The sequence below is a fragment of the Lagenorhynchus albirostris genome, chromosome 15, assembly GCF_949774975.1.
Source record: "Lagenorhynchus albirostris chromosome 15, mLagAlb1.1, whole genome shotgun sequence".
In the NCBI taxonomy this organism is placed as follows: Eukaryota; Metazoa; Chordata; class Mammalia; order Artiodactyla; family Delphinidae; genus Lagenorhynchus; species Lagenorhynchus albirostris.
In genome coordinates, this window is record NC_083109.1 from 150,382 (window position 1) to 165,532 (window position 15,151).

Below are 15,151 nucleotides of genomic sequence, written 5' to 3' on the forward strand. Positions count from 1 at the left end.
GCTCCCCCTAAAGCGTTGTCGGACCCTCACCCCACCCTAAACCGTCCCCGTGACCTAACACTAACCCTAGCCCGAACCCTAACCCTAATCCTTCCCCGAAGCCTGACCCTCACCCGTCCCCTAATCCTAAACCGTAGGCTCACACTAACCCGCGCCCTCACACGCACGCTCCCCCTAAAGCTTTGTCGGACCCTCACCTTGACCCTAAACCGTCCCCGTCCCCTAACCCTAACCCTAGCCCGAACCCTAACCCTAACCCTTCCCCGAAGCCTGACCCTCACCCGTCCCCTAATCCTAACCCGTACGCTCACACTAACCCGCGCCCTCACACGCACGCTCCCCCTAAAGCGTTGTCGGACCCTCACCTGGACCCTAAACCGTCCCCGTCGCCTAAGCCTAACCCTAGCCTGAACCCTAACCGTAAACCTTCCCCGAAGCCTGACCCTCACCCGTCCCCTAATCCTAACCCGTAGGCTCACACTAACCCGCGCCCTCACACGCACGCTCCCCCTAAAGCGTTGTCGGACCCTCACCTGGACCCTAAACCGTCCCCGTGCCCTAACCCTAACCCTAGCCCGAACCCTAACCCTGACCCTTTCCCGAAGCCTGACCCTCACCGGTCACCTAATCCTAACCCGTACGCTCACACTAACCCGCGCCCTCACACGCACGCTCCCCCTAAAGCGTTGTCGGACCCTCACCCCACCCTAAACCGTCCCCGTGACCTAACACTAACCCTAGCCCGAACCCTAACCCTAATCCTTCCCCGAAGCCTGACCCTCACCCGTCCCCTAATCCTAAACCGTAGGCTCACACTAACCCGCGCCCTCACACGCACGCTCCCCCTAAAGCTTTGTCGGACCCTCACCTTGACCCTAAACCGTCCCCGTCCCCTAACCCTAACCCTAGCCCGAACCCTAACCCTAACCCTTCCCCGAAGCCTGACCCTCACCCGTCCCCTAATCCTAACCCGTACGCTCACACTAACCCGCGCCCTCACACGCACGCTCCCCCTAAAGCGTTGTCGGACCCTCACCTGGACCCTAAACCGTCCCCGTCGCCTAAGCCTAACCCTAGCCTGAACCCTAACCGTAAACCTTCCCCGAAGCCTGACCCTCACCCGTCCCCTAATCCTAACCCGTAGGCTCACACTAACCCGCGCCCTCACACGCACGCTCCCCCTAAAGCGTTGTCGGACCCTCACCTGGACCCTAAACCGTCCCCGTCCCCTAACCCTAACCCTAGCCCGAACCCTAACCCTGACCCTTTCCCGAAGCCTGACCCTCACCCGTCCCCTAATCCTAACCCGTAGGCTCACACTAACCCGCGACCTCACTCGCACGCTCCCCCTAAAGCGTTGTCGGACCCTCACCTGGACCCTAAACCGTCCCCGTCCCCTAACCGAAACCCTAGTCCGAACCCTAACCCTGACCCTTCCCCGAAGTCTGACCCTCACCCGTCCCCTAATCCTAACCCGTAGGCTCACACTAACCCGCGCCCTCACACGCACGCTCCCCCTAAAGCGTTGTCGGACCCTCACCTGGACCCTAAACCGTCCCCGTCCCCTACCCTAACCCTAGCCCGAACCCTAATCCTAAACCTTCCCCGAAGCCTGACCGTCACCCGTCCCCTAATCCTAACCCGTAGGCTCACACTAACCCGCGCCCTCACACGCACGCTCCCCCTAAAGCGTTGTCGGACCCTCACCTGGACCCTAAACCGTCCCCGTCCCCTAACCCTAACCCTAGCCCGAACCCTAGCCCTAAACCTTCCCCGAAGCCTGACCCTCACCCGTCCCTTAATCCTATCCCGTACGCTCACACTAACCCGCGCCCTCACACGCACGCTCCCCCTAAAGCGTTGTCGGACCCTCACCTGGACCCTAAACCGTCCCCATCCCCTAACCCTAACCCTAGCCCGAACCCTAACCCTAACCCTTCCCCGAAGCCTGACCCTCACCCGTCCCCTAATCCTAACCCATAGGCTCACACTAACCTGCGCCCTCACACGCACGCTCCCCTTAAAGCGTTGTCGGACCCTCACCTGGACCCTAAACCGTCCCCGTCCCTTAACCCTAACCCTAGCCTGAACCCTAACCCTAAACCTTCCCCGAAGCCTGACCCTCACTCGTCCCCTAATCCTAACCCGTAGGCTCACACTAACCCGCGCCCTCACACGCACGCTCCCCCTAAAGCGTTGTCGGACCCTCACCTGGACCCTAAACCGTCCCCGTGCCCTAACCCTAACCCAAGCCCGAACACTAACCCTGACACTTTCCCGAAGCCTGACCCTCACCGGTCACCTAATCCTAACCCGTACGCTCACACTAACCCGCGCCCTCACACGCACGCTCCCCCTAAAGCGTTGTCGGACCCTCACCCCACCCTAAACCGTCCCCGTGCCCTAACACTAACCCTAGCCGGAACCCTAACCCTAATCCTTCCCCGAAGCCTGACCCTCACCCGTCCCCTAATCCTAACTCGTAGGCTCACACTAACCCGCGCCCTCACACGCACGCTCCCCCTAAAGCGTTGTCGGACCCTCACCTGGACCCTAAACCGTCCCCGTCCCCTAACCCTAACCCTAGCCCGAACCCTAACCCTAACCCTTCCCCGAAGCCTGACCCTCACCCGTCCCCTAATCCTAACCCGTACGCTCACACTAACCCGCGCCCTCACACGCGCGCTCCCACTAAAGCGTTGTCGGACCCTCACCTGGACCCTAAACCGTCCCCGTCCCCTAACCCTAACCCTAGCCCGAACCCTAACCCTGACCCTTCCCCGAAGCCTGACTGTCACCCGTCCCCTAATCCTAACCCGTAGGCTCACACTAACCCGCGCCCTCACACGCACGCTCCCCCTAAAGCATTGTCGGACCCTCACCTGGACCCTAAACCGTCCCCGTCCCCTAACCCTAACCCTAGCCCGAACCCTAACCCTGATTCTTCTCCGAAGCCTGACCCTCATTCGTCCCCTAATCCTAACCACTAGTCTCACACTAACCCGCGCCCTCACACGCACGCTCCCCCTAAAGCGTTGTCGGACCCTCACCTGGACCCTAAACCGTCCCCGTCCCCTAACCCTAACCCTAGCCCGAACCCTAACCCTAACCCTTCCCCGAAGCCTGACCCTCACCCATCCCCTAATCGTAAGCCGTACGCTAACACTAACCCGCGCCCTCACACGCACGCTCCCCCTAAAGCGTTGTCGGACCCTCACCTGGACCCTAAACCGTCCCCATCCCCTAACCCTAACCCTAGCCCGAACCCTAACCCTGACACTTCCCCGAAGCCTGACCCTCACCCGTCCCCTAATCCTAACCCGTAGGCTCACACTAACCGGCGCCCTCACTCGCACGCTCCCCCTAAAGCGTTGTCGGACCCACACCTGGACCCTAAACCGTCCCCGTCCCCTAACCCTAACCCTAGCCCGAACCCTAACCCTGACCCTTCCCCGAAGTCTGACCCTCACCCGTCCCCTAATCCTAACCCGTAGGCTCACACTAACCCGCGCCCTCACACGCACGCTCCCCCTAAAGCGTTGTCGGACCCTCACCTGGACCCTAAACCGTCCCCGTCCCCTAACCCTAACCCTAGCCTGAACCCTAACCCTAAACCTTCCCCGAAGCCTGACCCTCACCCGTCCCCTAATCCTAACCCGTAGGCTCACACTAACCCGCGCCCTCACACGCACGCTCCCCCTAAAGCGTTGTCGGACCCTCACCTGGACCCTAAACCGTCCCCGTGCCCTAACCCTAACCCTAGCCCGAACCCTAACCCTGACCCTTTCCCTAAGCCTGAACCTCACCGGTCACCTAATCCTAACCCGTACGCTCACACTAACCCGCGCCCTCACACGCACGCTCCCCCTAAAGCGTTGTCGGACCCTCACCTGGACCCTAAACCGTCCCCGTCCCCTAACCCTAACCCTAGCCCGAACACTAAACCTGACCCTTCCCCGAAGCCTGACCGTTACCCGTCCCCTAATCCTAACCCGTAGGCTCACACTAACCCACGCCCTCACACGCACGCTCCCCCTAAAGCGTTGTCGGACCCTCACCTGGACCCTAAACCGTCCCCGTGCCCTAACCCTAACCCTAGCCCGAACCCTAACCCTGACCCTTTCCCTAAGCCTGACCCTCACCGGTCACCTAATCCTAATCCGTACGCTCACACTAACCCGCGCCCTCACACGCACGCTCCCCCTAAAGCGTTGTCGGACCCTCACCCCACCCTAAACCGTCCCCGTGCCCTAACACTAACCCTAGCCCGAACCCTAACCCTAATCCTTCCCCGAAGCCTGACCCTCACCCGTCCCCTAATCCTAACCCGTAGGCTGACACTAACCCACGCCCTCACACGCACGCTCCCCCTAAAGCGTTGTCGGACCCTCACCTGGACCCTAAACCGTCCCCGTCCCCTAACCCTAACCCTAGCCAGAACCCTAAACCTGACTCTTCTCCGAAACCTGACCCTCATTCGTCCCCTAATCCTAACCCCTAGGCTCACACTAACCCGCGCCCTCACACGCACGCTCCCCCTAAAGCGTTGTCGGACCCTCACCTGGACCCTAAACCGTCCCCGTCCCCTAACCCTAACCCTAGCCCGAACCATAACCCTAACCCTTCCCCGAAGCCTGACCCTCACCCATCCTCTAATCGTAACCCGTACGCTAACAGTAACCCGCGCCCTCACACGCACGCTCCCCCTAAAGCGTTGTCGGACCCTCACCTGGACCCTAAACCGTCCCCGTCCCCTAACCCTAACCCCAGCCCGAACCCTAAACCTGACCCTTCCCCGAAGCCTGACCGTTACCCGTCCCCTAATCCTAACCCGTAGGCTCACACTAACCCGCGCCCTCACACGCACGCTCCCCCTAAAGCGTTGTCGGACCCTCACCTGGACCCTAAACCGTCCCCGTGCCCTAAACCTAACCCTAGCCCGAACCCTAACCCTGACCCTTTCCCGAAGCCTGACCCTCACCGGTCACCTAATCCTAACCCGTATGCTCACACTAACCCGCGCCCTCACACGCACGCTCCCCCTAAAACGTTGTCGGACCCTCACCCCACCCTAAACCGTCCCCGTGCCCTAACACCTACCCTAGCCCGAACCCTAACCCTAATCCTTCCCCGAAGCCTGACCCTCACCCGTCCCCTAATCCTAACCCGTAGGCTCACACTAACCCACGCCCTCACACGCACGCTCCCCCTAAAGCGTTGTCGGACCCTCACCTGGACCCTAAACCGTCCCCGTCCCCTAACCCTAACCCTAGCCCTAACACTAACCCTAAGCCTTCCCCGAAGCCTGACCCTCACCCGTCCCATAATCCTAACCCGTACGCTAACACTAACCCGCGCCCTCACACGCAGGCTCCCCCTAAAGCGTTGTCGGACCCTCACCTGGACCCTAAACCGTCCCCGTCCCCTAACCCTAACCCTAGCCCTAACCCTAACCGTAAGCCTTCCCCGAAGCCTTACCCTCACCCGTCCCCTAATCCTAACCCGTAGGCTCACACTAACCCGCGCCCTCACACGCAGCCTCCCCCTAAAGCGTTGTCGGACCCTCACCTGGACCCTAAACCGTCCCCGTCCCCTAACCCTAACCCAAGCCCGAACCCTAACCCTAACCCTTTCCCGAAGCCTGACCCTCACCCGTCCCCTAATCCTAACCCGTACGCTCACACTAACCCGCGCCCTCACACGCAGGCTCCCCCTAAAGCGTTGTCGGACCCTCACCTGGACCCTAAACCGTCCCCGTCCCCTAACCCTAACCCCAGCCCGAACCCTAACCCTAACCCTTCCCCGAAGCCTGACCCTCACCCGTCCCCTAATCCTAACCCGTAGGCTCACACTAACCCGCGCCCTCACACGCACGCTCCCCCTAAAGCGTTGTCGGACACTCACCTGGACCCTAAACCGTCCCCGTCAACTAACCCTAACCCTAGCCCGAACCCTAACACTGACCCTTCCCCGAAGTCTGACCCTCACCCGTCCCCTAATCCTAACCCGTAGGCTCACACTAACCCGCGCCCTCACACGCACGCTCCCCCTAAAGCGTTCTCGGACACTCACCTGGACCCTAAACCGTCCCCGTCCCCTAACCCTAACCCTAGACCGAACCCTAACCCTAACCCTTCCCCGAAGCCTGACCCTCACCCGTCACCTAATCCTAACCCGTACGCTCACACTAACCCGCGCCCTCACACGCACGCTCCCCCTAAAGCGTTGTCGGACCCTCACCTTGACCCTAAACCGTCCCCGTCCCCTAACCCTAACCCTAGTCCGAACCCTAACCCTAACCCTTCCCCGAAGCCTGACCCTCACCCGTCCCCTAATCCTAACCCGTACGCTCACACTAACCCGCGCCCTCACACGCACGCTCCCCCTAAAGCGTTGTCAGACCCTCACCTGGACCCTAAACCGTCCCCGTCCCTTAACCCTAACCCTAGCCCGAACCCTAACCCTAACTCTTCCCCGAAGCCTGACCCTCACCCGTCCACTAATCCTAACCCGTAGGCTCACACTAACCCGCGCCCTCACACGCACGCTCCCCCTAAAGCGTTGTCGGACCCTCACCTGGACCCTAAACCGTCCCCGTCCCCTAACCCTAACCCTAGCCCGAACCCTAAGCCTAACCCTTCCCCGAAGTCTGACCCTCACCCGTCCCCTAATCCTAACCCGTACGCTCACACTAACCCGTGCCCTCACAAACGCGCTCCCCCTAAAGCGTTGTCGGACCCTCACCTGGACCCTAAACCGTCCCCGTGCCCTAACCCTAACCCTAGCCCGAACCCTAACCCTGACCCTTTCCCGAAGCCTGACCCTCACCGGTCACCTAATCCTAACCCGTACGCTCACACTAACCCGTGCCCTCACACGCACGCTCCCCCTAAAGCGTTGTCGGACCCTCACCTGGACCCTAAACCGTCCCCGTCCCCTAACCCTAACCCTAGCCCGAACCCTAACCCTGACCCTTCCCCGAAGTCTGACCCTCACCCGTCCCCTAATCCTAACCCGTAGGCTCACACTAACCCGCGCCCTCACACGCACGCTCCCCCTAAAGCGTTGTCGGACCCTCACCTGGACCCTAAACCGTCCCCGTCCCCTACCCTAACCCTAGCCCGAACCCTAACCCTAAACCTTCCCCGAAGCCTGACCCTCACCTGTCCCCTAATCCTAACCCGTAGGCTCACACTAACCCGCGCCCTCACACGCACGCTCCCCCTAAAGCGTTGTCGGACCCTCACCTGGACCCTAAACCGTCCCCGTCCCCTAACCCTAACCCTAGCCCGAACCCTAACCCTGACCCTTCCCCGAAGCCTGACCCTCACCCGTCCCCTAATCCTATCCCGTACGCTCACACTAACCCGCGCCCTCACACGCACGCTCCCCCTAAAGCGTTGTCGGACCCTCACCTGGACCCTAAACCGTCCCCGTCCCCTAACCCTAACCCTAGCCCGAACCCTAACCCTAACCCTTCCCCGAAGCCTGACCCTCACCCGTCCCCTAATCCTAACCCGTAGGCTCACACTAACCCGCGCCCTCACACGCACGCTCCCCCTAAAGCGTTGTCGGACCCTCACCTGGACCCTAAACCGTCCCCATCCCCTAACCCTAACCCTAGCCCGAACCCTAACCCTAAGCCTTCCCCGAAGCCTGACCCTCACCCGTCCCCTAATCCTAACCCGTACGCTCACACTAACCCGCGCCCTCACACGCGCGCTCCCCCTAAAGCGTTGTCGGACCCTCACCTGGACCCTAAACCGTCCCCTAACCCTAACCCTAACCGTAGCCCGAACCCTAACCCTAACCCTTCCCCGAAGCCTGACCCTCACCCGTCCCCTAATCCTAACCCGTACGCTCACACTAACCCGCGCCCTCACACGCACGCTCCCCCTAAAGCGTTGTCGGACCCTCACCTGGACCATAAACCGTCCCCGTCCCCTAACCCTAACCCTAGCCTAAACCCTAACCCTAAACCTTCCCCGAAGCCTGACCCTCACCCGTCCCCTAATCCTAACCCGTAGGCTCACACTAACCCGCGCCCTCACACGCACGCTCCCCCTAAAGCGTTGTCGGACCCTCACCTGGACCCTAAACCGTCCCCGTCCCCTAACCCTAACCCTAGCCCGAACCCTAACCCTGACCCTTTCCCGAAGCCTGACCCTCACCCGTCCCCTAATCCTAACCCATAGGCTCACACTAACCCGCGCCCTCACACGCACGCTCCCCCTAAAGCGTTGTCGGACCCTCACCTGGACCCTAAACCGTCCCCGTCCCCTAACCCTAACCCTAGCCCGAACCCTAACCCTAACCCTTCCCCGAAGCCTGACCCTCACCCGTCCCCTAATCCTAACCCGTACGCTCACAATAACCCGCGCCCTCACACGCACGCTCCCCCTAAAGCGTTGTCGGACCCTCACCTGGACCCTAAACCGTCCCCGTCCCGTAACCCTAACCCTAGCCCGAACCCTAACCCTAAATCTTCCCCGAAGCCTGACCCTCACCCGTCCCCTAATCCTAACCCGTAGGCTCACACTAACCCGCGCCCTCACACGCACGCTCCCCCTAAAGCGTTGTCGGACCCTCACCTGGACCCTAAACCGTCCCCGTCCCCTAACCCTAACCCTAGCCCGAACCCTAACCCTAACCCTTCCCCGAAGCCTGACCCTCACCCGTCCCCTAATCCTAACCCGAAGGCTCACACTAACCCGCGCCCTCACACGCACGCTCCCCCTAAAGCGTTGTCGGACCCTCACCTGGACCCTAAACCGTCCCCGTGCCCTAACCCTAACCCTAGCCCGAACCCTAACCCTGACCCTTTCCCGAAGCCTGACCCTCACCGGTCACCTAATCCTAACCCGTACGCTCACACTATCCCGCGCCCTCACACGCACGCTCCCCCTAAAGCGTTGTCGGACCCTCACCCCACCCTAAACCGTCCCCGTGCCCTAACACTAACCCTAGCCCGAACCCTAACCCTAATCCTTCCCCGAAGCCTGACCCTCACCCGTCCCCTAATCCTAACCCGTAGGCTCACACTAACCCGCGCCCTCACACGCACGCTCCCCCTAAAGCGTTGTCGGACCCTCACCTGGACCCTAAACCGTCCCCGTCAACTAACCCTAACCCTAGCCCGAACCCTAACACTGACCTTTCCCCGAAGTCTGACCCTCACCCGTCCCCTAATCCTAACCCATAGGCTCACACTAACCCGCGCCCTCACACGCACGCTCCCCCTAAAGCGTTGTCGGACCCTCACCTGGACCCTAAACCGTCCCCGTCCCCTAACCCTAACCCTAGCCCGAACCCTAACCCTGACCCTTCCCCGAAGCCTGACCCTCACCCGTCCCCTAATCCTAACCCGTAGGCTCACACTAACCCGCGCCCTCACACGCACGCTCCCCCTAAAGCGTTGTCGGACCCTCACCTGGACCCTAAACCGTCCCCGTCCCCTAACCCTAACCCTAGCCCGAACCCTAACCCTGACCCTTCCCCGAAGTCTGACACTCACCCGTCCCCTAATCCTAACCCGTAGGCTCACACTAACCCGCGCCCTCACACGCACGCTCCCCCTAAAGCGTTGTCGGACCCTCACCTGGACCCTAAACCGTCCCCGTCCCCTAACCCTAACCCTAGCCCGAACCCTAACCCTAACCCTTCCCCGAAACCTGACCCTCATTCGTCCCCTATCCTAACCCCTAGGCTCACACTAACCCGCGCCCTCACACGCACGCTCCCCCTAAAGCGTTGTCGGACCCTCACCTGGACCCTAAACCGTCCCCGTCCCCTAACCCTAACCCTAGCCCGAACCCTAACCCTAACCCTTCCCCGAAGCCTGACCCTCACCCATCCCCTAATCCTAACCCGTACGCTAACACTAACCCGCGCCCTCACACGCACGCTCCCCCTAAAGCGTTGTCGGACCCTCACCTGGACCCCAAACCGTCCCCGTCCCCTAACCCTAACCCTAGCCCGAACCCTAACCCTGACCCTTCCCCGAAGCCTGACCGTCACCCGTCCCCTAATCCTAATCCGTAGGCTCACACTAACCCGCGCCCTCACACGCACGCTCCCCCTAAAGCGTTGTCGGACCCTCACCTGGACCCTAAACCGTCCCCGTCCCCTAACCCTAACCCTAGCCCGAACCCTAACCCTGACCCTTCCCCGAAGTCTGACCCTCACCCGTCCCCTAATCCTAACCCGTAGGCTCACACTAACCCGCGCCCTCACACGCACGCTCCCCCTAAAGCGTTGTCGGACCCTCACCTGGACCCTAAACCGTCCCCGTCCCCTACCCTAACCCTAGCCCGAACCCTAACCCTAAACCTTCCCCGAAGCCTGACCCTCACCCGTCCCCTAATCCTAACCCGTAGGCTCACACTAACCCGCGCCCTCACACGCACGCTCCCCCTAAAGCGTTGTCGGACCCTCACCTGGACCCTAAACCGTCCCCGTCCCCTAACCCTAACCCTAGCCCGAACCCTAACCCTGACCCTTCCCCGAAGCCTGACCCTCACCCGTCCCCTAATCCTATCCCGTACGCTCACACTAACCCGCGCCCTCACACGCACGCTCCCCCTAAAGCGTTGTCGGACCCTCACCTGGACCCTAAACCGTCCCCGTGCCCTAACCCTAACCCTAGCCCGAACCCTAACCCTGACCCTTTCCCGAAGCCTGACCCTCACCGGTCACCTAATCCTAACCCGTACGCTCACACTATCCCGCGCCCTCACACGCACGCTCCCCCTAAAGCGTTGTCGGACCCTCACCCCACCCTAAACCGTCCCCGTGCCCTAACACTAACCCTAGCCCGAACCCTAACCCTAATCCTTCCCCGAAGCCTGACCCTCACCCGTCCCCTAATCCTAACCCGTAGGCTCACACTAACCCGCGCCCTCACACGCACGCTCCCCCTAAAGCGTTGTCGGACCCTCACCTGGACCCTAAACCGTCCCCGTCAACTAACCCTAACCCTAGCCCGAACCCTAACACTGACCTTTCCCCGAAGCCTGACCCTCACCCGTCCCCTAATCCTAACCCGTACGCTCACACTAACCCGCGACCTCACACGCACGCTCCCCCTAAAGCGTTGTCGGACCCTCACCTGGACCCTAAACCGTCCCCATCCCCTAACCCTAACCCTAGCCCGAACCCTAACCCTAAGCCTTTCCCGAAGCCTGACCCTCACCCGTCCCCTAATCCTAACCCGTACGCTCACACTAACCCGCGCCCTCACACGCGCGCTCCCCCTAAAGCGTTGTCGGACCCTCACCTGGACCCTAAACCGTCCCCTAACCCTAACCCTAACCCTAGCCCGAACCCTAACCCTAACCCTTCCCCGAAGCCTGACCCTCACCCGTCCCCTAATCCTAACCCGTACGCTCACACTAACCCACGCCCTCACACGCACGCTCCCCCTAAAGCGTTGTCGGACCCTCACCTGGACCCTAAACCGTCCCCGTCCCCTAACCCTAACCCTAGCCTGAACCCTAACCCTAAACCTTCCCCGAAGCCTGACCCTCACCCGTCCCCTAATCCTAACCCGTAGGCTCACACTAACCCGCGCCCTCACACGCACGCTCCCCCTAAAGCGTTGTCGGACCCTCACCTGGACCCTAAACCGTCCCCGTCCCCTAACCCTAACCCTAGCCCGAACCCTAACCCTGACCCTTTCCCGAAGCCTGACCCTCACCCGTCCCCTAATCCTAACCCGTAGGCTCACAGTAACCCGCGCCCTCACACGCACGCTCCCCCTAAAGCGTTGTCGGACCCTCACCTGGACCCTAAACCGTCCCCGTCCCCTAACCCTAACCCTAGCCCGAACCCTAACCCTAACCCTTCCCCGAAGCCTGACCCTCAACCGTCCCCTAATCCTAACCCGTACGCTCACAATAACCCGCGCCCTCACACGCACGCTCCCCCTAAAGCGTTGTCGGACCCTCACCTGGACCCTAAACCGTCCCCGTCCCCTAACCCTAACCCTAGCCCGAACCCTAACCCTAACCCTTCCCCGAAGCCTGACCCTCACCCGTCCCCTAATCCTAACCCCTAGGCTCACACTAACCCGCGCCCTCACACGCACGCTCCCCCTAAAGCATTGTCGGACCCTCACCTGGACCCTAAACCGTCCCCGTCCCCTAACCCTAACCCTAGCCCGAACCCTAACCCTGACACTTCTCCGAAGCCTGACCCTCATTCGTCCCCTAATCCTAACCCCTAGGCTCACACTAACCCGCGCCCTCACACGCACGCTCCCCCTAAAGCGTTGTCGGACCCTCACCTGGACCCTAAACCGTCCCCGTCCCCTAACCCTAACCCTAGCCCGAACCCTAACCCTAACCCTTCCCCGAAGCCTGACCCTCACCCATCCCCTAATCCTAACCCGTACGCTAACACTAACCCGCGCCCTCACACGCACGCTCCCCCTAAAGCGTTGTCGGACCCTCACCTGGACCCTAAACCGTCCCCGTCCCCAAACCCTAACCCTAGCCCGAACCCTAACCCTGACCCTTCCCCGAAGCCTGACCCTCACCCGTCCCCTAATCCTAACCCGTAGTCTCAAACTAAACCACGCCCTCACTCGCACGCTCCCCCTAAAGCGTTGTCGGACCCTCACCTGGACCCTAAACCGTCCCCGTCCCCTAACCCTAACCCTAGCCCGAACCCTAACCCTGACCCTTCCCCGAAGTCTGACCCTCACCCGTCCCCTAATCCTAACCCGTAGGCTCACACTAACCCGCGCCCTCACACGCACGCTCCCCCTAAAGCGTTGTCGGACCCTCACCTGGACCCTAAACCGTCCCCGTCCCCTACCCTAACCCTAGCCCGAACCCTAACCCTAAACCTTCCCCGAAGCCTGACCCTCACCCGTCCTCTAATCCTAACCCGTACGCTCACACTAACCCGCGCCCTCACACGCACGCTCCCCCTAAAGCGTTGTCGGACCCTCACCTGGACCCTAAACCGTCCCCGTCCCCTAACCCTAACCCTAGCCCGAACCCTAACCCTAACCCTTCCCCGAAGCCTGACCCTCACCCGTCCCTTAATCCTATCCCGTACGCTCACACTAACCCGTGCCCTCACACGCACGCTCCCCCTAATGCGTTGTCGGACCCTCACCTGGACCCTAAACCGTCCCCATCCCCTAACCCTAACCCTAGCCCGAACCCTAACCCTAACCCTTCCCCGAAGCCTGACCCTCACCCGTCGCCTAATCCTAACCCATAGGCTCACACTAACCCGCGCCCTCACACGCACGCTCCCCCTAAAGCGTTGTCGGACCCTCACCTGGACCCTAAACCGTCCCCGTCCCCTAACCCTAACCCTAGCCCGAACCCTAACCCTGACCCTTTCCCGAAGCCTGACCCTCACCGGTCACCTAATCCTAACCCGTACGCTCACACTAACCCGCGCCCTCACACGCACGCTCCCCCTAAAGCGTTGTCGGACCCTCACCTCACCCTAAACCGTCCCCGTGCCCTAACACTAACCCTAGCCCGAACCCTAACCCTAATCCTTCCCCGAAGCCTGACCCTCACCCGTCCCCTAATCCTAACCCGTAGGCTCACACTAACCCGCGTCCTCACACGCACGCTCCCCCTAAAGCGTTGTAGGACCCTCACCTTCACCCTAAACCGTCCCCGTCCCCTAACCCTAACCCTAGTCCGAACCCTAACCCTGACACTTCCCCGAAGCCTGACCCTCACCCGTCCCCTAATCCTAACCCGTAGGCTCACACTAACCCGCGACCTCACACGCACGCTCCCCCTAAAGCGTTGTCGGACCCTCACCTGGACCCTAAACCGTCCCCGTCCCCTAACCCTAACCCTAGCCCGAACCCTAACCCTGACCCTTCCCCGAAGTCTGACCCTCACCCGTCCCCTAATCCTAACCCGTAGGCTCACACTAACCCGCGCCCTCACACGCACGCTCCCCCTAAAGCGTTGTCGGACACTCACCTGGACCCTAAACCGTCCCCGTCCCCTAACCCTAACCCTAGCCCGAACCCTAACCCTGACTCTTCTCCGAAACCTGACCCTCATTCGTCCCCTAATCCTAACCCGTAGGCTCACACTAACCCGCGCCCTCACACGCACGCTCCCCCTAAAGCGTTGTCGGACCCTCACCTGGACCCTAAACCGTCCCCTAACCCTAACCCTAACCCTAGCCCGAACCCTAACCCTAACCCTTCCCCGAGCCTGACCCTCACCCATCCCCTAATCCTAAACCGTACGCTCACACTAACCCGCGCCCTCACACGCACGCTCCCCCTAAAGCGTTGTCGGACCCTCACCTGGACCCTAAACCGTCCCCGTCCCCTAACCCTAACCCTAGCCCGAACCCTAACCCTGACCCTTCCCCGAAGTCTGACCCTCACCCGTCCCCTAATCCTAACCCCTAGGCTCACACTAACCCGCGCCCTCACACGCACGCTCCCCCTAAAGCGTTGTCGAACCCTCACCTGGACCCTAAACCATCCCCGTCCCCTACACTAACCCTAGCCCGAACCCTAACCCTAAACCTTCCCCGAAGCCTGACCCTCACCCGTCCCCTAATCCTAACCCGTAGGCTCACACTAACCCGCGCCCTCACACGCACTCTCCCCCTAAAGCGTTGTCGGACCCTCACCTGGACCCTAAACCGTCCCCATCCCCTAACCCTAACCCTAGCCCGAACCCTACCCCTGACCCTTCCCCGAAGCCTGACCCTCACCCGTCCCCTAATCCTATCCCGTACGCTCACACTAACCCGCGCCCTCACACGCACGCTCCCCCTAAAGCGTTGTCGGACCCTCACCTGGACCCTAAACCGTCCCCGTCCCCTAACCCTAACCCTAGCCCGAACCCTAACCCTAAGCCTTTCCCGAAGCCTGACCCTCACCCGTCCCCTAATCCTAACCCGTACGCTCACACTAACCCGCGCCCTCACACGCGCGCTCCCCCTAAAGCGTTGTCGGACCCTCACCTGGACCCTAAACCGTCCCCTAACCCTAACCCTAACCCTAGCCCGAACCCTAACCCTAACCCTTCCCCGAAGCCTGACCCTCACCCGTCCCCTAATCCTAACCCGTACGCTCACACTAACCCGCGCCCTCACACGCACGCTCCCCCTAAAGCGTTGTCGGACCCTCACCTGGACCCTAAACCGT